The sequence below is a fragment of the Tachypleus tridentatus genome, chromosome 1 (assembly GCF_004210375.1).
Source record: "Tachypleus tridentatus isolate NWPU-2018 chromosome 1, ASM421037v1, whole genome shotgun sequence".
In the NCBI taxonomy this organism is placed as follows: domain Eukaryota; kingdom Metazoa; phylum Arthropoda; class Merostomata; order Xiphosura; family Limulidae; genus Tachypleus; species Tachypleus tridentatus.
The window spans coordinates 75,972,002-75,998,570 of NC_134825.1; the positions used below are offsets into that span (position 1 = coordinate 75,972,002).

Consider the following 26,569-nt stretch of genomic DNA (forward strand, 5'->3'; position numbering starts at 1 on the left):
ATTTCCTCTGGTATTTAACAAAGTATACTAGTATACTAAAAACAGGCAGTAATTCATAGACCATAATAATGACAGATAAAATGATTTTATTATTATCACACACCCTAATGTTTCAGCGGTAAGTATGAAAGTCTATAACGCCAAAAACTGGGATTCGATACCCGCGATGAGCACAAATCAGATAGCTGAGTCCCCTGCTGGTACAGCTGTAAGTCTTCGGATTTACAACGCTAAAATCAGGGGTTCGATTCCACTCAGTAGACTCAGCAGATAGCCTGATATGGCTTTGCTATAAGAAAACACACACACACAAATAGCTGATTCTGTAACTTAAGGTTTAATTAAAAATAAAAGAATCATCACTCTTTAAAATAGAATGTTTCCAAAAAACGTTTGTTGTTTTTAATTAATCCAGCAATTTCGTCACAAGAATGTGGGGACATCTAGTGCAGGCAACATATGCTAACAGTATCCAGTCGTTATGATAACAACCAGAGTGTCTTCTAATGATGTCTGTTCTCGATACACTGCTCTAGTATTCTCCGAATCTTACTATTATTTTATAAATCTGACCCAACTGGACGATTAATAGCATCAGAAGTGATATTATATCGTTAAAAGAAATAGTACATATATATATATATGCACACATTACTGTTATTTGTTATAGTATATACAATTACGACAGAAAGTGTTCCTTCCCCTGCGTCGTGAGTAGTTTTTTCCTCATAACTTAAAAGTGTCACGATTAGGATAATGAAAGTAAAGTATATTATAAATATTATACTAACACACATCTACACAATTTTTTATGTAAATTTAACAACAAATACTCTGTTTATGAACAAATAACCAAACATAGGAGGGGCAGAAAGTGTTCGTGCGTCCACTTTAATGGTCAGTTGTGTAGTCTTTTAGGTGAATTACTTGGCGCAATCTCTCCTCATAGCCCTCCATGATCGTTTGACAGTACTCGACTGGTATTTTCTTCCATTCTTCTTTACAGAAGGTTTCCAACTCTTGCAAGTTTTACGGATGACGCTGATGAACCCTGGTCTTCAACTCATGCCAAACGTTTTCAATTGGGTTGAGATCGGGTGACTGCGATGGCCACTCCAGAACGCTTATATGGTTCCTCTGTAACCAGGATTGTACATATTTCGATGTGTGCTTAGGGTCATTGTCGTGCTGGAAGATCCAACGACGCCCAAGCTGCAAGTTCCGAGCATCATTCTTGATATAAGTGCCTAATATATCAACGTACTCTTCTGTTTTCATGATTCCGTTGACGCGGTGAAGGCTGCCTACACCAGAAGAGCTGAAGGAACCCCATAGCATGATCGAACTACCTCCGTGTTTAACTGTAGGGACGGTGTTCGTTGGGAGATTTCGTTCCCCCTTCTTACGGAAAATATAGCGAACATCAATGTGGCCGAAAAGCTCGATTTTAGTCTCGTCTGACCAAAGAATACTCTTCCAATAGGCAAATGGTTTATCTACATGCTTTCTTGCATACCTCAATCGTGCTTCTAAATGAACAGGCTTTAAATATGGAGTTCTACGAGGACAGCATGGTTTGAACCCAGAAGAGCGTAACATGTTCGTAACTGAAGAGGTGCTTACTTCAACCTCAGTTTCCCTTACCAGTTTCTGTATGTCATTACGTGTTAAACGAGGGTTCCTACTAACATCTCTGAGAATCTTCCTCTTGGTTCTCTATGGAATTGTGGTGAGGCGTCCGGAACGAGGGAGGTTAGCAGTTGATCCTGTTAGCTTAAACTTGGCAATTATACTTTGAACAGTAGATTTTGGCACATTAAGTTGAGTAGCAATACCGGAAAGAGACACACGAGACTTGTATTTTACAATAATTCGGTTTTAAATCACTGGACAGTTGTTTCTTGTTCGCCATGATGACCAAGCAGATAATGACGGAGACGGCGCTAAATTGCCGGAAGTACATTTCTTGCTGGCTAAATTTAAATAATTATGAACCCTGTGTCTAGTTCTGAAATGGTATAATGTAGTTTATTCGCCAAACTAAACAAAATTTTTCGGAAATATTAGTTTTTTTTACACGTTCTGAAATGTGTAAACACTTTCTGCTCCTCCTATGTTTGGTTATTTGTTTATAAACAGTTTACTTGTCTTTCAATTTAAATACAAATATATGTAGATGTGTGTTACTGCAATATTTATAATATACTATACTTTCATTATCCTAATCGTGATACTTTTTAAGTTATGAGTAAAAAACTACTCACGACGCAGGGGTGCGAACACTTTTCGTCGTAACTGTATATACACACATTACTGTTATTTGTTATACTATACACATATACACACATTACTGTTATTTGTTATACTATACATATATACACACATTACTGTTATTTGTTATACTATACATATATACACACATTACTGTTATTTGTTATACTATACATATATACACACATTACCGTTATTTGTTATACTATACATATATACACACATTACCGTTATTTGTTATACTATACATATATACACATTACTGTTATTTGAAGAGCTACCGTAATACTCGACTTAATAACCAGTTGTTAAGCTTACACACTTATATGTAAACAACACAATAAAATCTGCTGGTGTTTAAGTAAGCTCTGTGCCAGAAATAAGCAAAACAATGACATTCTGCTGGTGTTTAAGTAAGCTCTGTCCCAGAAATAAGCGACACAATAAAATTCTGTTGGTGTTTAACGCAGAATTTTATATTTCACCATCTATAGCGTCAATAATCAGATTTAAAAATTAATTGAGACTAATTGACTATGATGCTTCCAACAACTATTTTACCTTGTTCTACTCTGTTGCTTGTACTCTATGGCCAACAAAAAATGAGGAGTTGAATTATTTGTAACCCACGTTTTTTTTCAAATAAATATAATATTTGTAGACCAAGCCTTCTAATTTACTGTCTTCACAAGGTACCATAATTATTAGGAGGTAAATTATGAAGATAGAAAAATAGCATATATAATACACCCACATAAAACTGGAGTTGTTATTTGGAACACCTGGTAAATCAATAGTTGATCCATTACGTTGATTGTTTGTTTTTGAATTTCGCACAAACCTACTCGAGGGCTATCTGTGCTAGCCGTTCCTAATTTAGCAGTGTAAGACTAGAGGGAAGGCAGCTAGTCATCACCACTCACTGCCAACTTTTGGGCTACTCTTTTACCAACGAATAGTGGGATTGACCGTCACATTATAACGCCCCCACGGCTGAAAGGGGCGAGCATGTTTGGCGCGACCGGGATGCGAACCCGCGACCCTCAGATTACGAGTCGCACGCCTTAACGCGCTTGACCATGCCGGGCCATCCATTACTTTAAAATATGTCATACAAATATAAAGTATCAAGGCTGAACGCTGCTTTAAAATAGTAGGCATATTAGTGTCATCTATTAATGTTGAACTCTGCTTTAAAGCTGGCATACCATTATAAGATCATGGATGAAAGATAAATTACAAGTTGACATGTTAGTAGAAAATGTTAAGATTAAATTTTGCTTAGTTGACAGGTCAGCATCTTACTAAGATGGAATGACACTTAAAAAATTGGCATACAAATACCGACTATATAGACAGAATTTTAAAAGTTGACATACACTTCTCAGCTATGTAGACTGAATTATGGTTTAAAAGTTTATAAAGTGTAGGCGTTACGCTGTGCTTTAAAAGCTGGTACGACAGTTTAAGCTATCAGGAACACCGTACTTCGAAACGATTCTACTAGTTTTATGTTTTTCGAAGCACTTTGATATGAGGATGAACTAGGCAAGACTGGACAAATATTTTAATTACTACAAGATCATAACTGTTGAAATATAATTCATTAACTTTCTTACAGGTGTTTATGTAGACAGACAAATCAGAATCTCTGTCACCTCAGTACTACGAAGTTTGAATACACTACATCTGTTTGAAATATAAGGCTTTTCAGCACTTGAGAGCTGGATTTTTAAGGCCTGCTCTTGATTGGGTCATGGTATTTTGGTAAAAATGTCACGTAAAGTAATTACAAACTTGGAATTACCCTTGGGATATAAACACCAGGAAATAAGAACTATTACTGGGTAAAAGAAGGTACTTAACAGGAAGGAAGTCATTAGGGATGGAAGAAATAGCAGACTTGGTCAAATATCAAATTCGTATATCCAGTTCCTGATATCTAATTGGTTTCGGATATTTTCCTATCAAATAATAGATGTGATTATACGTTTTGAACATGTTCCGCTGGCTTAAGATATCATTTCATTGTAGGGTAGTATTGAACTAGTTACTTGGCCATTGTTTGCAAAAAATAACAAGGAAGTGCAGGAGGATATAGAGCTCTACATGAGTAAATGATTATTGTAGGCTCTTTAAGGGCACGTTGGAACGTGAGACACTGCTTTACACCACCGATCCCTCGCTGAAACTGCTGTCCAGATTGTGCTTGTCATTACTGTTGCTACCCGCTTGGCATGGCCTGGTGGTTAGAACACTCGACTCGCAATCTGCGGGAAGCAGGTTTAAATCTTATCACCAGATATGTTCGCCCTTTCAGTTTTGAGGGTGTTACAATGTTACTGTTAATCTCACCATTCTATTAGAGAAGCCTGATAGTTAAAGGTGGATGGTGTTCACTAGCTACCTTACTTCTAGATTAGGGACGGCTTGTGGAGGTAACCTTCATATAACTTTTCGCGAAACTGAACAAACAAAAGCTACAGAGACACTGACCACCTGTGGCATTTATAACAACACAACGAATGTGTGTGATGTTTACTTAAACCAAATAATAGCTCTGTGTATCATAACTACCATGGGCCCCATTATCTAACATCAGTGAAAATGCTACCGCGTTTAGAAGCTGGTAGAAAGTACCAGTTGGCTAGATGATGCAATATCTACTATTTGTAATACAGGTGCAAATAATATTATGACTGCATAATGTTCTGAGATAATCTGTTGGTGAAAATGTTATCTCATTATCCGATTCATCGTAAAATTAGTACCTAATCGGACACCTGCCTCACTCATAGTTCCAGTTAACACGAATGGATTCATTCTCGAAGTATACCAAATACTTTGATAATGTTAAATGACTTATTACTTATTCTCTTAAAGCTATTAAATTATGCTCCCAGAAATCCAATGCATCATTTAAACACTTTATTACTGAAGTTAAAGCATCAACTTCTACAGTGGCAATTTCAACAGACTGCGTGGGCGTGTCTTGTGACGCCCTCTATGAACGGTGTGTGTGGTTTTCTCACAGCAAAGCCATTATTGGGCTATCTGCTGTGTTCAACGTAGACTTACCGCTGTCCACGCGGTGGACCAATGTGGTATGGTGCATTTTTAAGCTTCGATATCAGAATTGCATCTGATAAATCATAAAAAATTAAGTTAAGCCTATATGTGTAACGTATCTACTTTATTTTGTTGTTTTTTAAATCTTGCTTATTCAAAGTACATACAGATTCTAATGTAAAAACAAACTTGAACGAGGAAGAAGAGAAAGGGAGACAAATTTAGATTAAATGAGATATGATGTTTTCAATTAGTAAGAAAGGACGTATTATTATTACAGTAGTTATCTATGTTAGTTAAACCATCGCTACAAAAACTACTAAATTTATTTTATATTTATCTAAGTTAGCTAAACCATCGCTACAGAAACTACTGGCCCGGCATGGTCAGGTGGTTAAGGCACTCGACTCGTAATCTGAGGGTCGTGGGTTCGAATTTCGCTAGCCATCTCTAATTTAACAGTGTAAGACTAGAAGGAAGGCAGTTAGTCATCATCACCCACCGCCAATTCTTGGGCTACTCTTTTCATCAAAAATAGTCAGATTGACCGACCGTCGCATTATAACGCCCCCACGGCTGAAACGGCGAGCATGTTTGGTGCGACGGGGATTCGAACCCGCGACCCTCAGAGTAGGAGTCGAACGCGTTATCCCACCTGGCCATGCCGGGCAAGCTTTTAGAGAAACTTGGAAATTTGATATGTACTGGATTTTCTTAGCAGGCATGACCGAAAGTGATGGCAAACTAGCCTTTCCCTGCAACGGCTTCAGAGGAAATCGCGTATTTAGAAAATGAAATGTATTCAAAAATAAATTCTAATACTGACCCATAAAATATGTGTTCTCATGACAAGTATATTTGATATAAACAGTGCGAATTATTATAATACAAATAAACAACTTGCTTTATATAAAATTAAAAAATACACCAATTACAAATAATAATAATTCAAAGTAACGTTGTTTAAAATAAGAATTTTTTAAAATCATTTTTCTGTGATGAGACGAAAATGTATGACGAAACCACGTAGATGTACCGACGTGAGTACACCTAAGTGAGGGTGTGTCTGTTTTCAGCGGAGGTGTGTTTCATGTTGATTTGCTGGTAGCTATGACGTCATAGATATGTGTGTGTGGCACGTTATATCTGAACAGATTGTGCCCTTAGTCGGCATATTCATTGTAAATTTTACACGTATATCTGAGACTTTGGTTTTCACAACATATTAGAGGTTGATTAAGAGTTTCCGAGTGCGAACAGAATAAGATAACAATGCTTTATATTGCAAGATCTGTAAGTAACAGCATTTAGGATGTTTTGTTCATATTGATTTTATTTCTTCCTTAGAGTTTGATACTGTGCTCTGAAAAATACGTTGCAACTAATATTTCTTACATGTATCATTTCACATTCAGAGGTAGATAGTTAAAAATTTCTAGACTTAGAGCAAGCTGTGTAATTCTAAAAGTCCGAGTTTGATTCTATATTTTCGGTAAAAAATGCAAACTTGCTGCAAATTCTTACCCCTAATGTTGGAGCATGAATTTTTAGTGTTATAATACTGAAGTGTCCATGTTTGATAACGTTTCCAGTAATAACAAGGATATATAAGATAAACAGATCAATGTTATTGTTTAAGAAGCCTAATAGATGTTTTCTTCTGTACAGTTGTTTCATGTCCTGTGTTAATGAAAAAAACCTGTTAGTTTAGTTCAGTAAAAAATAAACGGAAAATTAAAACGGGTAAAAGCAATACTTGCATTAATGGAGTAAATATGCAGTCTTGAGTTTTAAACTCGTAATTTAAAACATTTATATTTATTAATATTTTTATTTCATAAGATACTAGTATTTCTAAAGCGTTCGTGGTACAATTCTAAGTACAAAATTATGTGTACAGACGTTATGTTTCTTTAAGTGCTTAATTACCTTTGTATTTATACATGTTCACTTAGTGTTTGTGCATTTCTTTGTTAAACTAGGTAACATTACCACTAGCATTTTCCCTCAACTCGAAGTTGTATTTATAGGTCTGCAAGAAGTTAGGGAACCACCTAAAGAATATTTACCTATTAAGCAAATGTCGTTAGTTCAGTTTTTAAGTATTCGCCTGAATTGTTTCAAAATTTTTCATTACCATAGAAATTGATATTATCTGAGTTAATACACATTTCGAGAACAAGTACATTCTGGAAAACATGGCGTTTCTGGTGCTACATGCTGTCCATGCTACATAAAGCTATACATTTATCGATTCGTTGTATTGGTCTTACTATTGGCTGAAGCAGACGCACCTCTGAAGAAAAAAACTGGTTTGTTGTACGTGTACATCAAGCCTCCAGGATTCTCTCTTTTTATTGGTTGAAGACTCATTTCTCAGTTGCTTTGGCCAGACGCCAAATAATATTTTTTAACCTATCCTTGAAGGAAATTGAGAGTGACTTTCGTTTTCTATGAGCAAGCAACTTCAGATACTTAAAAAAACGTATACATTTTATCCTGAATTAAATTAGACCTTCGGTTGCACATCAAACCTCGCTCACGAAGCTTGTGAAGAAGGTAATCCAGAATAAGTACTGGATTAATATTTTCAGTTATGTATGTTACGTACACAACTTTCATTTCGTTTCTCTCTTATTGGAAGCTTGAAATTCTTCTATCACGTGACAGAAAGTTTACAATTTTAATTTGTGTGTGTATGTATATATATATGTATATTTGTACACGTACACATATAATAACTTGTAAAAATAAAACTTTTTTATTACTGCAGTGAAAATTTAGACTAGGAAAATAATAAATATCAATCGTTATAGCTGACTAAAAACTTCCTATTATTTCAAGTAACACTGGTAACATAACATTTTTGTATATTTTAATATACTTAACGGAATACACGTATGTTACAAGCATTTAGTCCACTTATTTATCTAACAGTACATCTTCGCCATCTTTAACTTAACCTTTGATCCGGTTGAAACAAAACAAACAACAAAAAATATCGTACATAACTTCGTGACTGGTGGACCCAAGAAATGCTGACCAGTAAATGTGTTTTTCCTGTTCAGAATTTCAGAACGTGTAATATATCATATTACACTCGTGTTTTTTATTTATTTTTTACAATTTTGTGTTAAGCTGGGTAACGTCACCACTAGCATTTTTTCAAGTCGAAATTTCATTAATAGGTCTGTAATAGGTGTGTATTAACAAAATCTAAACAACCTTTAAAATTCATTTCTCCAGGGTATAACAGGCCACCTGGCGTTTGCTATTGTTGCAGCAGCATTAGGATCAGCATTTCAACATGGCTACAATACAGGTGTTGTGAACGCTCCTCAGGAAGTAAGTAACTATCTCAATGATCTAAAAATAATATCTACAACACTTGTTCGTAATAAGAATTAACCGTATGGTTCATCGTATGTCTTCCCTATCGACAAGTGATAAAAATAATTAATACTATTTACATAAAACATAGATTATCTCTTCTATCAAATTACACGTGTGAATTTTAATTATCGCTTCCTTTTTATTCCTTTTTTTAATTTTACAACGTGAGTATTCAATATATTTTCAGAACAAGAGTATTTAGATAAGAAAATGAATAACTGCATAACTTATTCTCTTTGCGAGAACGTTTATCCTATTAACACCAATGTGGTAAAATGATTAAGATTTTGTATACAACTAGTTAAAGTAATCAAACTTTAATTGTGAACTTTTCTATATAGAATAGAAAAACCACATTAGCGTGTTAATTCACTGCTGAAAACATCCTATAAACACGAAGACAAGCTCATCACTGATGTAACGTGCTGGATGTGGCAAAACCTTTGATCCCCACCCCCCACGACGCTATAAGTTTCAATACTTCATGATGACAAGAAACCCACTTGAAGTAAAAATGTATTCGTAGGACGGCTGATATAGGTATTAAAACTTTAATTAAAATAACCTAAATATGACCTAAGATGGTTGAAACGTTGCTCTGTTCTTTATTTTAAAATTTTAATATCCATACCAGCCATCTTATCAATACAGTTTCAATACTTGTGGGCAGAGCATCGACGTCCCACTGTGTAGCTTTGTAATTAAAACAACCAAACTATTTCAAAACCTCAAAGCCTTAATTACTGCTGTAATCTGATGGAGTGACAATATTCCTTTTTATTAATTTTCAAAATTTTCGAGGAGGCAGCGAAGTTTCAATCACTGCTATAAATTGCTACACAAAGAAGAAAATCTAAATATTGTTTGTTCATTCAAAGTGGGTGGTTATTCCATGTGTTTTTTCAAAGAGATCCCCACCACTATACCTAAAACATAATCACACACACATAACCCTATTAAAATATATGCATAAGAAATAAACAGCATTGCACTCATCAAAAACAACAGAGTCTGTGTAATAGAGGTATTGGTGGAGGGGGTAGATCCCTGTTTGCTTCCCTTGTACACGCCCATATTTAGAAGAAAAGGTATTGCGGTACTTTTAACATGCAACATGTCGTGATAGATTATCAGTACCTATTTGTGTTAACATAAAAAAGAAATGCATTTTAGGTAATACATTTTATATATATTTATATTATTTTCTATGTATGAGGATATTAATTTATAAAAAAGTAACAATGTTGTTTCAAAAACAAATGAAATAATATGTTAGTGATTAATCGAGGTTGTTGTTAAGTCAGTCAGTGTTTAGTGATATAAGTCGTGTAATAAAAACAAATATTTTATTGGATATCTCCCAGAAACACGTTTCATTAAAATTGTGTCACGGTGAGCAGGTCAGTTACATGTAACCAAGGGCATAGCTTAACTACAAAGCTAACAATAATTACCTTTAACTTAATCAGCTTTCATAGAAAACAGTAATAAAAGGCTGTAGCATGTGTCGATTTAAAGAAGTTAGCATGATGAACTGAACTAATTAAATACTGTTTACATTACGTTAAGAAATAATGCAGAATAAAGGAAAATTAAACGGATTATGAAATAAAGATCCGATAACCTGGGAACGCCAGTAAGCTTTGAAAAAGGTGAACTATTTGTTGTTTCTTTTAATTTCGAGCAAAGCTACGCGAAGGCTATCTGCGCTAGCCGTCCCTAATATAGCAGTGTAAGACAAGAGGGAAGGCAGCTAGTCATCACCACTCACCGCCTACTCTTGGGTTACTCTTTTACCAAAGAATAGATGGATTGGCTATTATAATGCCCCCACGACTGAAAGGGCGAGCATGTTTGGTGTGACGGGGATTCAAACCCGCAACCCTCAGATTACTAGTCGAACGCCTAAACCCACCTGGCCATGCCGGGCCTAAAGGTGAACTAACACGATTCGTATAAAGCTTACAACGGGCGTGCCAACTTATTACAATACACGATCTACTTATAAAGATATAACATACTATTGCGCAAAATTACTAGAGAGCTATTTGCGCCAGCCGTCCGTAATTTAGCAGTGTAAGACTAGAGGGAATGCAACTGATCATCACCACCCATCGCCAACTCTTGGGCTACTCTTTTACCAACGAATAGTGGGATTGATCGTAATATTACAACGCTCACACGGCTGAAAGGGTGAGCATGTTTGGTGCGACGGGGATCTGCCACAGATTACACATTAAAAATATGTTGCTCAAAATAGTTATAAAGCACTTGTTAAAACTCAGAAACTTTTTGATAGATAAAACTTATGATTTTGAATTATTTAAAAATAATTGATGAAGAAAATGTTAATTAAATTCTGATTTGTTTTGCCGCCGATTCAAGAGGCATTATTTCATTTACATCAGGTAGTGGTATCCAAGAATCCTACAAATAATCGTGGTTATTTAATAAAAACATTAGTAGATGTACTGCAAAAACTTCAACAGAGTGTCTTTTATTTAAGTTTATTTGTTATTGGTTAACTAGAATAAAATTTTTGTATTTTCAGCTTGTAATGGACTTTATTAACATCACATATTTTGAACGTTTTGATGAAGTGGCTGGAAAGCAAACGGTCACCATGATTTTCTCCATCATGGTTTCCATCTTCTGCATAGGTGGAATGGTGGGGGCTTTAGGAACCGCATATGTTTCTGAAAAGTTTGGACGGAAAGGAGGGTTACTGTTGAACAACATTTTCGTCTTCATTGCCGGAGCCCTAATGGGATTCTCTAAAATGGCTCGATCATATGAAATGCTTATAATGGGCCGGTTTTTCATCGGTCTGAATTCAGGTTCGTAAAAAAATAAAATAAAAATATTAGTCTCGTGTTTCTGTATTTTCCTTTATAATTTTCGACAAAGACATTTTGTAGAGTGAAAAAAGATCGTTATGTAACTGATTGTCAAGTCAAAGACGTTACTTTCATTCAAACCCCGTAAATAAGCATCACCGTGACAGACAGTTGCCTAGTAATTGGCAAATAAAAGTGTACAAATGCAAGCTAACACACCCGTTCGGTTGAACGCACGAAGAAGGCATAGAATAGAGGCCTGCTGGTGATGATATATGGGGCCAGTTCCAAATAACGACCCCTTTGTAATCCTCCAGGGTGCTTTCGAACTTTGAACAAATCTACAGAATAGTGTAGGGAACAAATAAGTATCCCAGGAATGATAGGTCCAAACACTGGACCACCACTGTCACTCCTCATGTCATAGTAGAGTTCAGAATAGCACTAGATACCAATGTCCCATGTATAGTAAGGGTGCATGCTAAGTTTAAGGTTGGTCAAAAACTGTAGATGTTAAAGGCGGACAAATAGACCCAACTTTTTAAAAATATGTACGTGTGTGTATCACTTGTCTGAGTACCATGCAACAGAGATCACAATCAAGGATAGAACTCAGGAGCCCAGCGAAGACTAGATGATACTGTTTTTAAGGGTCTTTATAAACGTTTGCGGGCTACCCAAAAATCGTAGTTAGGATGGGCCATGTTTTCATCGGTTATAATTAAAATTTATAAAAAAAATGTTAGGTTTATAATGACTATGTATTATTTGGTTTGTTTAATATGTATCACTCTGAACTTTTAATATCATTAAATAATTAAAAAATTAATGGCATTTACAAAATAATTAGATGTTTCAAAAATATGCGATCACTGTAATACCTATGTACTTGTTATTACAATCCAAGAATGCTAAACACACGCTCTTCTTTTATTTAGGGTTAAATGCAGGCTTAGCTCCCATGTATTTGACCGAGGTTTCACCCATTCACCTGCGAGGGGCTGTAGGAACCATTTACCAATTAGTAATTACAATTACTATCTTAATCTCCCAGATTCTGGGCCTGCCACAAGTCTTAGGAACGGAAGAACACTGGCCGTATGTTTTTGGTAAGTTAGAAATTAAATTCACATTTAGAGAGAGTAGGAAAAAATGTTAGAAAATGTCTTCTTTGATTTGTTATAATCAGAAACTTGTACATGTGTTTGAAATAAAGACGAGTTTATTTCATAATCTACTGAGAGCTTTTAAGTATCATAGAATGCAAGTATCCGCAATTTTAGAACCCCTTGGTTTGGTTCAACTAGCGCCATCTAATAATACCAATTTTATAAATTGAAATGAAAATTCTAAAACAAGTGATGGAAAAGCATTCTTTACAAGTGAATCTCAGTTGTTAAACTTTTATAAACAAATCAGTAATAAACTAGTAAACAATTATGTAGTCTTAAATGACTTACTTATTGTTTGTAAAATAATACTGCAGACGTTTCTCGACACAACTTTTTTAATTAAATAGGGTGCAGTTAACAAGGCCAGATCGAAACAGACTCTCAACATGTGATACATTTATAGTTATAGCTTGAGTTCCTCTAACTAGTGTGAGACTCTGGGCTTCAGCCCGGTAAGCCCATACCTTAATCTGGGTTTGTCAGTTAGTATTACATAAACGCTGATTATTTAGCTGTGTAATTCACTTTCCTTTTTGTTTTCTTAGCTGTGTAGTTCTTTATAAAAGTATATTTAAAGTTAACGATATTTTTTCAGGCGTAACAATCATCCCAGCAATTTTTATGTTGGCTGTAATGCCATTGTGTCCAGAATCTCCAAGGTACATCTTAATCTTTCAAGGTAAAGAGGTAGCTGCTCAGAAAGGTGAGTTATTGGTCATGTTCATTATATCAGTAGTTCTGAATCATAACCATAGACAATACATTTATAACAGCACAATTAGTTCATAATGAACAGTAGCTTTATTTAGTTTAGAAGTAGATGAGAGCGTTATTAATTATTATATTTAATATTTAATGTTCAGCAGGATCATTTTTTTTATGGTTTCTAAGATTATCGCATTAATATTTTTTATGTGAACATAATAGTTTGTTGAAAATTACAGCGTAAAGTAACATTTATACAAGCGTACACTGTAGTACCATTGAAAACACATTTTGATATATTCGCCCCAAACATTAACAATTATTTGTTTTGTTTAATCTGAGAGGGGCCTGGCATGGCCATGCGTGTTAAGGCGTGCGACTCGTAATTTGAGGGTCGCGGGTTCGCATCCCCGTCGCGCCAAACATGCTCGCCCTTTCAGCCGTGGGGGCGTTATAATGTGACGGTCAATCCCACTATTCGTTGGTAAAAGAGTAGCTCAAGAGTTGGCGGTGGGTGGTGATGACTAGCTGCCTTCCCTCTAGTCTTACACTGCTAAATTAGGAACGGCTAGCACAGCTTTGTGCAATATTCAAAACAAACAAACAATACTCTGAGAGATAAAACTTATAAAATCTTCCTCTCAGATAATAAAACATCTTCAGACACAGTCTTCATATAATGCAAAATCTTTTCTTCACATTTTCAATGTCACATTGTATACATCATGTATTCTACATTGATATTACATTACTGACCAATTCTCAAATAAAACTTTGCTAGAGATTTGGGCCTGGCATGGCCTAGCGCGTTAAGGCGTGTGCTTCGTAATCTGAGGGTCGCGGGTTCGCGCCCGAGTCGCGCCAAATATGCTCTCCCTCCCAGCCGTGGGGGCGTTATAATGTGACGGTCAATCCCACTATTCGTTGGTAAAAGAGTAGCCCAAGAGTTGGCGGTGGGTGGTGATGACTAGCTGCCTTCCCTCTAGTCTTACACTGCTAAATTAGGGACGGCTAGCACAGATAGCCCTCGAGTTGCTTTGTGCGAAATATCAAAACAAACAAAGCTAGAGATTTTTCTAGTCTGTATTTATTTCATCTTATCAATATATTTTATGGATGACTGTATATTATGTTTTCTTTAATATTATAAAAAGTGTATACTTTCAGTGGCTTTAGAATATATTGTAAACAGATATTATTTAAGTTCTTTCTTACGGAAACTACCACAGGTACAGAAATAAATATAATTATCCATTAGTCATTCTAAAGTGTTTTGCTTGGTAAAAAATTTTTAATTAAATATAAGATAAAGTAATAAGTGAACTTTTCCACAATATAATATGCATAAATTTGTTCACCTGTAAGTGTTTACCTACTTTGGTGGTGCTTTGCAAATCATCATAAAAACAGTTTAATGTCTTACCTTTTAGCTTTGACTTGGTTCAGAGGTACAATTGAAGTCCATGATGAAATGGATGAAATGCGGTCAGAGTATGAAGCTATGAAAATGGTACCAAAGGTATGACTGGACAACCAGTTTTACTTATTTATTAAAATTTTGATTTGTATTTATTTAATTTTTCCTTATCTGAAACATAATATTTATGAATATAATTTACCATTTGAACATATTTAGAAAATCCTGCTGATTCAACTGTTTTAGGTAACTTTTAGTGAAAAGAGATTGGAAAAACTGATATACAACAGTCAGTCAGATTTATCATGTAATTTATACGTTTTATCACTACAGTTGTGTTAATAAGAAAACAACCTTTAAAAAAAGATATATATTAGTAATTACTTAAAAACTTGGTGAATAATGATGGTAACATTTAACAGAATTCATTATAACCTGCACTGAGGCTTCAACATTTTCAGCAAATAATATAAATAATGACATTTTGTTTTAACTATTGGAGGAAAAATGATTAATTGTTGAGACTAATTTCAAATGACCTAAACTCACAAAAATGTAAATTTATTATTAATGAAAGGTTATATTAAAAATGAAAAATTGTTTCCCTTGATATAATTGTAAAAAAACACCCATAAAAACTACAATGCACGGAATGTGAAATCACAAATTTGTATGTACTTCAGAATGGACCAATAAACCTTCGTGCCACATTTGATGAAGATTCATCTACAGGGGGCAAAGTAGTGGTGAAAAACACCCACAAAACTCAAACTTTTATTCAGCATCTCTCTGTGTACCCTTTGAACCTCCATACCAAATTTAGTGAGGATACATCTACAGAAGACAAAGTAGTGGTAAAAAAGAAAAAAATGGCTATAAAGCCACAAAACTCAAAATCTGCATGTATCTGCCCATGGACTCAATGAACCTTCATACCAAATTTGGTGAAGATCCATCTACAGAGAATGAAGTTGTGAAATAAAATTTAAAAAATGTCCATAAAAAAACTGCAAAACTAAATATTTTTATGTACTCCTTCCTGGCTGGACTTAATAAACCTCCATACCATCTGCACCATGTGAAGTAGTTACATGGACATACAATAGACAGTACTATTATATTTAGTGAAATATGTTCTAATATTTAGCTACTTGCATTATACATGTATGATTGAATATTATAAAGTATTCTGTTGTAATGTATTTAGATTTATTTAATATAAATGTCTTCATGACATTTTTAGAAATTGGAAACTGATCTCTGCTCAAACAAATGCTAAGATTTTACCACTTAACTGCATATCTTTTTAAAATATATGCAACCAACATCACCTCTGCTGTTAATATGTCAAAACATGACAAAATTTAATCTTCTTATATTTCAACACTTTGTGGCACTTCCAAAAATTAAAAAGCAACTTATCTGTATGTTTCAAAAGTGTTTCTTAAGTTCAGTCTTCAGGAACATGTCTTTTCCTTAAAAGTCAATCCCAAAAGATATCATTTATTTTGCATTGGAATCATATCAAACTTACAATTTAGGAATATTTCTCAGGTAACTCTTCAGGAAATGTGGACCAACCACATCTTGCGCACTCCACTCATCATCTCAATGGTGGTAATGTTATCACAGCAGCTTTCTGGAATCAATGCTGTAAGTGTGAAGTACATTTCATTTTAAATAGACTGAAAAGTATAACCTTTCAATCAATAGACATGGTAAAAAATATATATATATTAAGTAAAAAAAATGCTTACTGATCTTGTTCTTTACTGTTTCACAGCCCATAAAAGAAACTGTAAAGCATTTGATGGTTTCAGAAGAATGTTGTATTTATATTGGTCTTCAAACAAAAAAATTATACTTAAGTTATTATATTAGTTTTATAATCTCTATGTGAGTACTTGCATTTAGAAGGAAAATGTTTATCAAAGGATGTGTTTTGTATGAATTTTACCTTTATTATTTTTTATTTGAGTCATAATATTTGTTAGTGATTCACTATAATTTCAATGAAAATGCTATAGTAGCTTATGAAACTCAATCACTGGAGATTTGGAGAAACTGATAAACATGAATTATCACATTAAATTTTAGGCCATATTTTTCTCAACCGAAATCTTCGAAACTGCTGGACTGAACAAAGAAACTGCTCTGTATGCCACACTGGGTATGGGCAGTATCAATGTCCTGATGACAGTTGTTTCTTTAGTCTTGGTAGAAAGAGCAGGACGACGTACACTACATCTTGTAGGTCTTGGGGGGTATGGGGATTATTACTCTCTTACTTACTCTGTGCATGTGTTTAAAGGTGGGTACTAAAACAGCTACTTTTATTTCATAAAGTATTAACACTTAGTTTGATAAATTAAAAACTTTATATATTGTTAATTAAAACAAATATTGTAACATGTAAATAGCAGTTTACATTAAATTGTTTGGTTATGGATATTATAGATTAGTTATACATTTAGTTTTATAATGTTTGTATATCATAATTATAACACAACAACATTATTAAAGAAATAAAACGTATTTTGTGAATAAAGATGTGAATTATGTATGTGTTGATTAATTTTGTTATATATTACAAATTTTGAACTAAAAGTATTTTTTTCTGATTTTCTTTGGTTTTTTTTTTGCATGTGATCAGATAACTTTATGAAATGTAAATCAAGTTAACATATAAATTTTGTTGTCAGATTGCTTGTAAGTAATCTTTGATTAAAATTATTAACAATGTATTGTAACTAGTGCAACTCTATGTATTTCAGACAGTAGTACCATGGCTATCATACCTTAGTATTGGATGTGTGATAGGATTCGTTGTGATGTTTGCTACTGGACCAGGTTAGAATTTCTTTTGGTGTATTGAACTATCCATATAATAAATCACAAGTTAATTGCTTAGTGTTATCCTTTTAATATACTTGTTGTAAGGAAGTACAATTAATTAATAGATTTAATTACAATAAACATAAATTTCTGACAAAAGACACAATAAAATGTATAATGAAATAAAATAAAAAACAAATCACAACTTGAGTAAGACTTGTTGTGTTTTAACAGTTACCATAGTAACATAGAAAATTAAGTTAAATATAATTTGTGGCTACAAGTGAAAATGTGTTTAATTAGAAGTGTAAGCTACTTTGCCAAAATCATATTATAATAGTGTTTTTATCCTTTAATATTTCTAACGTATACAAAGCTACCAATGGCAAACATTTTGCAAACAATGATTCTTTTCCATAAAATTACACTTGAGGTTGAGTGCTTTGGCTCTTTGAGAAATCGAATCATGAAACCAAATTTCAAACTTATGTTAAAATTGTTATGTCATATAAACTAGTATAAGCCAAAGATATAGTACCTTGGTATCAAATTGATTATAAAGTACAAAGAATGGCTCAAGTTCTATTTTTTGGATATGTTGTCCATTATTCATCAAGATTAAATATATACATTTAAATATTTAGGATCCCAAGTGTTTTATTATTATTATTTTACAATCATTGTATGTAAAATACAAATGTTTCTTTTTCACATACTGTCTTTCTTTGATGTCATTATGCTAATGGTCAGTTTATATATGTAAAAACGGCTGGTTTTACATATACATTTCTCTACAAGTGGGTTTTCTCATCATCACTAATGGTTAGTTTAGTTCATACATTACATAAACATTTGTTCCCTTTGATTCTGAACAATCTGATTATTTTCTGTTTATAATATTTGTAATATAATACTTTGTGATTATCCCCTTGGTTTAGGTTAATGTTTTATTCAATCCCCACGTTAAGTACTTCTGTTAGTAATACATATCTGTCATCAACTTAACAAACGATCTTTCACTGCTTTACAACAGGTTCAATCCCTTGGTTTTTGGTTAGTGAACTCTTTGGTCAAGGAGCACGTGGTATGGCCACCAGCATAGCAGTAGCAGTCAACTGGAGTGCTAACTTTGTTGTGGGATTAGGTTTTCTGCCTTTAGCTGTAAGCAGTCATTCTATACTTATAAAGATAACAACTGAAGCTATTAATTAGTCATTAGATGTATAGTTTTCTTAGCACTTTATTCTTCACATAAGCAAAATAACTGCTTGTATGCTAGCTATGTTTTACAAAAATAACACTTGTGCATTTAATAATCAATAGTGATAGATTACACTTTGCATGTCTGTTTTTAATGTTTTTGACATATGTATAATATGTGTCACATTCAAGTCCAAAAGTGACATCTCAATGGTTTGTAATGCTTCTAAGCAGCTTTTATTTGCATACAATTTATTTAGTAAATATCAAGACATTTGTAATGCAGAAGAACACTTTTACAGAGGTTTTCTAAACTACAGAAACGTTCTGAATTTTTTAAATTAATTTTAAAGGTTTTCTGTTTTTCATAGTGATTATTTGAGGTTCTAACCTTTATTTTTTTTCTTTTTATCTTGTAGAATGTTCTGAAAGATTACACGTTCCTGATCTTTACAGTTCTATTAGCTTTCTTCTGGATTTTTACTTATAAAAGAGTTCCTGAAACCAAAAACAAAACAGTTGAAGAGATTACTTCCATTTTTAGACAGAGAATGTATCAATGATACAATTTCAGATTTAAATGTTGAATGCAGTGCATGACAAATATGTATGAAAGAATTTTGGTACACAACACTTTAGCTAACTCACTTAGATCTTACAGCACATCAGAAATAAGTAACATTTAAATCTTGTCATTATATACAGAAGCTACATATCCTTGCATCTGTGTCTGAACTGGGCAATAAATTGGCAAGCAAACAGTATCCTGTATATTTGAATCTTGATGTAATTTCCTTCTCTCTCTCTCGTTTTTGTTGTAATCTAATTTGTCTCTCTAAACCAGTAGTTGAGCCTTACATTACATTACAAATGAGTTCTCTAGCAGTTGAGCTAAAGTTAATCCATTAGAAATTGCTAATAATGCAAATCTTTTTAAGCAAGTTGAATTATTACAACAAATCATTACCAAAATTAAAAACAAATGAAAACATCCAACCTTTTTTATTATTAAGCAAATTTAGGAAAATTTTAACAATGAAGATACAATGCTTAAAAAAAAAATTTCCAGTATGTAACAAGTTGACTGAATGTGTCTTCAATTATCTTATCACTTTTAAAGATTTAATAATTTATCTTAGTGAAAAGCACTTGGCTGTTTTTACATCACAATGACGTCTTTTAGATGTTAAGTGACTTACAATAGTAACATTAAAAATACAATTATTTACTTTAATGAAATTTTTTTGTACTTTTCAAAAGTTAAGTATTTTTGATGTATTTGTGTATTATTTCAGTGCATGTGACAGAGCACTTACTATAAACATGTCTTAGTCATTCCATACTAGACTGGCACTTAGCTTTATTTTTAACTATACTAACCTATTCACAAGACATGGGTGCTATATTATTTTCATGATGCATCTTGAAGAAAATTATAATGAATAATGACACCCTCTACCATTAGTTGGTGTAAATAATCATAAATGTTTATTAATCATGTCATGATGTCAGAAAACACAGATATTCTATAAACACAAGAACAATATATATAAACAACAAATTGCCAATTCCTGTAAATAATAAATGTTTATTAATCATGTCATGATGCCAGAAAATACACGGATATTCTATAAACACAAGAACAATATATATATATAAACAAATTGCCAATTCCTGACTAATATAGTCGTCCAAAGATCAAAGTTTCTCTTCCAACAGTGTGTGTGTCAAAATGGCCTCTTTTTAACATATAATTGCTCTAATGAAGTCATGTATATTTAAAATTATTTGATCGTTCTGTAGTTTAAACTATTATACATAGTTTGACAGGTACCCATCCAAATCATTTGTATCATCACCAGACTGCTTTGATAAATATTAACCACACTTTGATATGAGATGTGCAAGTATCACAACAGTCATGCATTATGTAGCACCTAGACCTTCGTGTTCAACTTTCTCAAGAAATTTATGAAACAATAATTAATATAATATATTTTGGCTGAAGAATATATTGACATATTTTATTGTTCTGTGCTCTGAAACATTAATCTGTGTATTTTAGTATTAATTATATTTACAAAGTTATTAAATTAGTATGTGGTATGGGTGATGAAACAATTCATGCCAAATTTCATATACAACAATTTTAAATGTGATTTGTGAGATTATATATTTAGTAGTATCGTGAACTTGATGTTACATCACATTATATTAGTGACGCAGAAAAGAATCATGCAACCTAAGTCTTTAGCAGTGTCACTGTGATGCTTTACTATTACTAAATGTAATGTTCCAAATGTTCACCAGTTAAGGCATTCTGCATGCAAATATATATACATAAGTTTTAAAAAGGTGATTATAATAATTAGTGTTTGCCCTGTTAGACATAGATGTAAAAATATTGAATAATATTAGCATAGTGAACAAATTCTTGCATTTTGAGAAAATAAAACCATTAAGTTGTAGCACTGTGGTTTATGGTATAAGATTTCATAACAATGAAGCTGAGGAAAGATGTTTGTTTTATACTGAAGATGCATTTAAGATTAATGAGAACTAGCAGCACTTTGTAAAATCATAAGTACACAAATACATTATGTACTATTTACATATACTTGCATAAAAGCTACACACAACTTTTCCAGTTCTGTATAAAAATACATTTATTTTTAACTTCTTATATGCAGTGCAAGTAATGAAGTGTTTAGCTGTGAAATAGGCAGCAAATTAGATGGAATTTGATTTTTTTTTTAATTTAGTTTTTGTTTTCTTGTGTTGGTTTTAACAAATTGATTCTGTTGAGTGAGTGATTTTGAAGTGGGGAAACTATTGTTATGCATTTAGTTTCTCTGTTCTTACCTTCCTTAGTGATCGAGTTAGGAAAATACTATATCAAAGTTTACAAAAATAAATGAAAGGATGTTTTTTTTAATCACAGTGTGTTTTATTTAAGTTCCAACACACATACATATATGTATATATAAAACAAACTTGCACAAATGGTTTTTCAAACTTAATTTTTGATAGAAGTCTGTATAATCAGCTAATTTAACATAAAGAAAAGCTATGGTAAATAAACTGTTGCTGCTGGTTTGTATACTCACTAGAATTAACATGCTTAGTTTTTGTGTGATACATATTATGTATGCATATATGACTAATTTTATAAGCATGCAAATTATGGTGGTCTTATCACTTTCAAGGACCTAAGTTAGCTCATGTTTGTGGATACTCACAAACACACAAGAAAACTAATATTTTTAATTTTCTTTCAGTTTAAATTAAATAAAATTTAGATTTTTCCATGTGTTACAATTTCATTAGAGAATGAAGCAAAGACAAAAATTATACAAGTTTAAAAAAACATTATTACCCCTTAACATTAAGAACATAACATTACAAAATATAATTATCTAAAAACAATTTTGTTAAAAAATAATAAAACACTGCATGGAAATAAAAATATTTTATTTTGTTTGAATAAAAGAGTCAAAATAGGTAAAAACAAAATGTCACAACCAGACTTTTTTAATATTTAACTCCATTTATCAGAATTATGTAAGTTACTTTAGTAAAAATTATTTTCATTTTATTAATAACAAAAAAGAAAATGCAGAGGCTCTTGGTATCAAAATCAGTACTTCTGAAATTTGTAAAAGTATTACAAAAATTTGTAATACAGTTTTTACATATTTACTAAAATTTAAACAGTTCATTATTATTTAATTAAATTTCTCAAATGTTTAATATTCTTTAAGTAAACTTTTAAAATTCAGAATATCTAACAAACTTGCTAATTGTGCTTAGAATGTTTTATTTTAGAGAAATTAAAGCCAGGAACAAAAAATATTAAAATCAAAACATTTATATAAGGCTACTACTCTTAGACTTGCTTTTCTTTTCATAATTATAATTAGTAAATAAAACTAATTATTTACATTCAATTAAAAAACAACAACAATGGCAATACAGGCATTGTGTGCCCTACAACACTGCATGAAGCAGGGTTTATGATTTTTAAAACTAGAAACACAGTTGCTTGCATCAGTTCAGAATTTAATCGGTTCTCACAATATGCTTACAAAAAACTACCATAACAACCATTAATTCTAAGAAAATTCAAAACCAAACTTGTTTAATAAATTAACTGTACAACATCTAAAAACAACTCATCCCAAAGGCTAACCACCCTGTTAGAAAAATGAAACTGTCTTAATTCAAATTATGATAACCCACATGCAATATCTTGCATTTATTATAATTAAAACCCATCTGTCATTTATTTCCCTATCTCACTAAATGATCTAAATCCTTTTGTAAAGCAGTAGCATCCTCTTCAGAGCCAATAACAATCAAAACCTTGATATCATCAGCAAATATAAGTAATTTACTGGCTTTTATTCATCTGTGTAATTTATGTAAATAAAAAAGAGCAATGGTCTAAGACTGAGCCCTGAGATGTACCACTTGCAACATCAATCCAGTTTAATTGAACTCCATTTATGACACCCTCTGCTTTCTTCCATCAAGCTACCCTTCTATCCAATATGGTAGCTTAACCCCCCACACCTACAAAGAAAAAATTTTACAAGCCTTTTATGTGGCACCTTGTCAAATTAAAATCCATATACATCAAATCTGCATAAGCAGTAACTATTTCAAAGAATATCAACAGATTTGTAAGGCAAGATTTTCCCATATTGAAACCATGTTGACTTTTCAATAAAGTTCTAAACTTTGTTACATGACTTTGCAAAGCATCTTTTAACATACTTTCTAAAACCTTTCTGACAACTGATGTAAGAGTAATGGGTCTATAATTACTGGAACAGTTTTTATCACCTCCATTGAAAAGAGGAGTTACATTAGCTAACTTCCAATCATCTAGTACCTGCCCGCTATTCAAGGACTGATAAAAACAGTAATAAGTGGTTCATATATCCATTCAATCATTAACCATCTTCAAGATCCTTGAGGAAGTAATATCTGATCCACAAGCCTTTTTTAAACTTTCCAATTATTTCTTAACCAGCTCAGAATTAATGCAGCCATCTTGTTTAACCTCATTTTCATTTATCAACTGTTCAAGAAGTGGAAACTTCTTTGACCTTCATTTGTAACGACTGAAAAAAAAAGTAAAATTGAATAACACAATTTTACCCCTATTTTAACATTTTGTGTTTACCTTTAATCTATTTAATAAATCCTTACTGTTAATTTATACATTTTCAGCCAATTTTCCTTGCATATTCTTAATGATGTCCTAACTTTCTGTTTTTTCCAACTTCCTTGATCTTGCAAGTCTTCTGCCATATAAGTCAATTTAAGTTTCTTAAATTTTGATGCTTTTCTTTGAATTTATCTCTTAATCTCTTTGTGAGCCAACTAGTTTTTATTTGCAGCTATTTTTTTTTTCAATAAGAATTGTTTAACTTGAATATTTAAAACTTTATCTCTAAAAAAGTTTCCACATCAAATCAGTGTCTCCAAATAACTCAACTACCCAATTTACAATGGATAATTCTTGTTGCATCCCTTCAAAATTTGCAACCAAATATCATTATTCCTCATCTCCATATGTAGCAAAACATTGAACATAATAGAGCACCAATCACTTGCATCCAGGTGTTCTCCAATTCCCACCCTCTCAGTAATTTCTGTATTTGAAATTAACAATAAATCTAAAATAACATTGTTTCCAGTAGGTGACTTATTGGTGAAAAATGTCACCCTGAACAGTTTACAAAACCTTTCTCTCCCTCATGGTTTAACTCTAACATTTCCCAATCTGTACGTCTGAAATTAAAATCACCCATAATTATGACCTCACTAACAACTGAAATCTTAATCTCCCTGTAAAGTTTCTCATTGATTTCATCAATATCATCTGGCGGTCTGGAACAAATTTCCACCAAAAACCTTTTCCCTTTAAACCTACTAATAGAAACCCAAATGTATTCAATCTCCTTGTTATAATCTTTGATATCCTCAACTTCAAGACGTAATTCACATTTTACATATTAAGCCACTCACCCTCTATCCATATTAAATAGACTGTAATACAGTACAGGAACACTCTTGCAAGATACTCACTTCTCTTACAAATGTTAGTAACACTAACAACTTGTGAATTATAATTACCCGGATTCACGTAGAACACACTAACCATTGAGCTGCACCCGGTGTACTTAGCTCCATGTTTTCAACATTTACTAAAACTTTCATTAATTCAACTATTAATAAGAGCAGATCTACGTCCCCCGCTAGTACAGCGGTAAGTTTACAGATTTACAACGCTACAATCAGTGATTCAATTCCCCTCAGTGGACGCAGCAGGTAGTCCGATGTGAGTTTTCTATAAGAAAACACGCACAAATCAGATCCATATCTACCGTCATATGCCAATGACACAGGACACAAACAGCTCGAAATGGTTTAAATGACGTCAATAGATTACAGTAGTGTCATTATTAGGAGCTTATGACGCACGTTCTCAATCCAATCATTTCCGTAAGGTAATTGTATCTCTAATGATGTTTCGAGAAAATTCTTTTGCAATACATAATTTATTATGCAACTAACTTCCAACAGCTCTTAATTGGTATTCAATCCATTGCATCGATAGCTTTGGCTTTTCAAAAAATAAGACATTGCTGTTTACTGTAGTGTGGAATTCCTTATTCAAAGCTCCCAGGAGAAACAGTACCAATATTATAATTATTTCACCCTTTCCTTTAGCTAAGAAATAAACAACAAAATTTTCTTCATTAGATTGGTATTTGAAACCGACACCCAATTCAGACTGCAACATTACACGTTACAGTCACAATAAAAGCATTTTCTTCTAGTAATTATCTATTCCACCAGATAAGAGTAGCCCGAGAGCTGTCAGTTCACAGTTAACGATGTCTATGTGTAGTTGGCTCTCTTGTATTTTTTGTGCAAAATTCCGAAATAAACATAAGTATCAGAGATATAATTGTTCTTATAAGAAGTTTGTACATGCCTCATCCTTTCTGGTAATGTACTTTAACGAAATCTTCAAACGCAACTGTTTGAGTTTTAAATATTTTACGAGAAAAACTGTTCTTTTGGTATTTGTTATCATCATTAGGATTTGTTTGATTTTGAATTTCGCGCAAAGCTACACGAGAGATATCTTACAGTGTAAGACTAGAGGGAAGGCAGCTAGTTATCACCAATCACCACCCACCGCCAACTCTTGGGCTACTCTTTTACCAACGAATAGTAGGATTGACCGTCACATTATAACGCCCCCACGGCTGAAAGGGCGAGCATGTTTGGCGCGAGGGGCATGCGAACCCGCGACCCTCAGATTACAAGTCGCACGCCTTAACACGCTTGGCCATGCCGGGCCTATTATAGTCGTAACATGGAGTTTAAACATTTAAACGTTTAAAGTTCTTTGGGCTTTTTACATGCAAGTTATTATCACATTAAAATAAAATATTAAGATGCTTTGTTTGTTCTTTTCTTGTATAATCACTAAAGTGAGAAAATCTGTTTTTTGTATTACAACAGATTTCTAAGAACAGTTTTGAATAAACACATAAATTATTTTATTTTTATCCTAAACAAAATATTTTGGACTGGAGGTTTTATTCATCCAAATCTTTCAATAATTATCAGAGTTTCATGTTTTACTT

General features: G+C 32.9%; 1 long non-coding RNA gene and 1 pseudogene across 2 annotated transcripts; one reads left to right on the plus strand and one right to left on the minus strand.

Moving 5' to 3' along the window:
• The first annotated feature begins 6,528 nt into the window (after positions 1–6,528).
• Positions 6,529–21,832, plus strand: LOC143252747 (solute carrier family 2, facilitated glucose transporter member 1-like; annotated as a pseudogene). The gene is made up of 11 exons (XR_013029122.1): positions 6,529–6,633; positions 8,587–8,685; positions 11,285–11,570; positions 12,509–12,679; positions 13,338–13,445; positions 14,878–14,966; positions 16,419–16,517; positions 16,962–17,175; positions 17,639–17,714; positions 18,733–18,860; positions 19,319–21,832. The product of XR_013029122.1 is annotated as a solute carrier family 2, facilitated glucose transporter member 1-like (transcript).
• On the minus strand, positions 21,676–25,253 carry LOC143252751 (uncharacterized). The gene is made up of 2 exons (XR_013029123.1): positions 25,044–25,253; positions 21,676–24,025 (listed from the first exon to the last, which is right to left on the minus strand). It is a non-coding gene; the product is annotated as an uncharacterized LOC143252751 (long non-coding RNA).
• Between the last annotated feature and the right edge of the window lie 1,316 nt (positions 25,254–26,569).